Here is a 1284-nt window from a genome sequence, read left to right as displayed (position 1 = left end):
ACCACTTATTGATGTATGCGCACTCGGGCGAGGCTCGAACCCGCGGCCACGGACTTAAAAGGCACGCGCTCTGCCGACTGAGCTACCGAGGCGAATGCAGCACTTGACCTAGTAAAAATGGACCGCTAAACTCTTCCAAGGCAATTTCCAGTAAACCATAGACTAAAAACCACTTTATGATGTATGCGCACCTCGGGCGGGGCTCGAACCCGCGGCCACGGGCTTAAAAGGCACGCGCTCTGCCGGCTGAGCTACCGAGACAAATGCAGCACTTCATCTAGTAAAAACGGACCCCTAAACTCTTCCAAGGCAATTTCTAGTAAACCATAGACTAAAAATCACTTAATGATGTATGCGCACCTCAGGCGGGGCTCGAACCCGCGCCCATGGGCCTAAAAAGCACGCGCTATGCCGACTGAGCTACCGAGGCGAATGCAGCATTTATCCTAGTAAAAATGGACCTATAAACTCTTTCAAGGCAATTTCCAGTAAACCATAGACTAAAAACCACTTAATGATGAATGCGCACCTCGGGCGGAGCTCGAACCCGCGGCCACGGGCTTAAAAGGCACGCGCTCTGCCGACTGAGCTACCGAGGCGAATGCAGCACTAAAACTAGTAAAAGATAGACCGTTACACTCTTCCAAGACAATTCCCAGTGAACCATAGACTGAAAACCGCTTGATGATATATGCGCACCTCGGGCGGGGCTCGAACCCGCGGCCACGGGCTTAAAAGGCACGCGCTCTGCCGACTGAGCTACCGAGACGAATGCATCACTTGACCTAGTAAAAATGGACCCCTAAACTCTTCCAAGGCAATTTCCAGTAAACCATAGACTAAAAACCACTTATTGATGTATGCGCACCTCGGGCGGGGCTCGAACCCGCGGCCACGGGCTTAAAAGGCACGCGCTCTGCCGACTGAGCTACCGAGGCGAATGCAGCACTTGACCTAGTAAAAATGGACCCCTAAACTCTTCCAAGGCAATTTCCAGTAAACCATAGACTAAAAACCACTTATTGATGTATGCGCACCTCGGGCGGGGCTCGAACCCGCGGCCACGAACTTAAAAGGCACGCGCTCTGCCGACTGAGCTACCGAGGCGAATGCAGCACTTGACCTAGTAAAAATGGACCCCTAAACTCTTCCAAGGCAATTTCCAGTAAACCATAGACTAAAAACCACTTATTGATGTATGCGCACCTCGGGCGGGTCTCGAACCCGCGGCCACGGGCTTAAAAGGCACGCGCTCTGCCGACTGAGCTACCGAGGCGAATGCAG

General features: G+C 52.6%; 7 non-coding genes across 7 annotated transcripts; all 7 read right to left on the bottom strand.

Annotated features, from left to right (window-relative positions):
• Positions 1–18: 18 nt before the first annotated feature.
• Pmar_PMAR011383 lies at positions 19–92 on the bottom strand. The gene has a single exon. It is a non-coding gene; the product is annotated as a tRNA-Lys (tRNA).
• A 96-nt stretch (positions 93–188) lies between these two features.
• Pmar_PMAR011382 lies at positions 189–261 on the bottom strand. Its single transcript has one exon. It is a non-coding gene; the product is annotated as a tRNA-Lys (tRNA).
• Positions 262–526: 265 nt separating this feature from the next.
• Pmar_PMAR011381 lies at positions 527–599 on the bottom strand. The gene has a single exon. It is a non-coding gene; the product is annotated as a tRNA-Lys (tRNA).
• A 97-nt stretch (positions 600–696) lies between these two features.
• On the bottom strand, positions 697–769 carry Pmar_PMAR011380. Its single transcript has one exon. It is a non-coding gene; the product is annotated as a tRNA-Lys (tRNA).
• Positions 770–865: 96 nt separating this feature from the next.
• Pmar_PMAR011379 lies at positions 866–938 on the bottom strand. Its single transcript has one exon. It is a non-coding gene; the product is annotated as a tRNA-Lys (tRNA).
• A 96-nt stretch (positions 939–1034) lies between these two features.
• Positions 1035–1107, bottom strand: Pmar_PMAR011378. Its single transcript has one exon. It is a non-coding gene; the product is annotated as a tRNA-Lys (tRNA).
• A 96-nt stretch (positions 1108–1203) lies between these two features.
• Pmar_PMAR011377 lies at positions 1204–1276 on the bottom strand. The gene has a single exon. It is a non-coding gene; the product is annotated as a tRNA-Lys (tRNA).
• Between the last annotated feature and the right edge of the window lie 8 nt (positions 1277–1284).

This window comes from Perkinsus marinus (genome assembly GCF_000006405.1).
Source record: "Perkinsus marinus ATCC 50983 genomic scaffold scf_1104296972958, whole genome shotgun sequence".
NCBI classification, from domain to species: Eukaryota; Perkinsozoa; order Perkinsida; family Perkinsidae; genus Perkinsus; species Perkinsus marinus.
The sequence above is the reverse complement of the archived record's forward strand: the minus strand, read 5'-3'. Positions and strand labels throughout refer to the sequence as shown.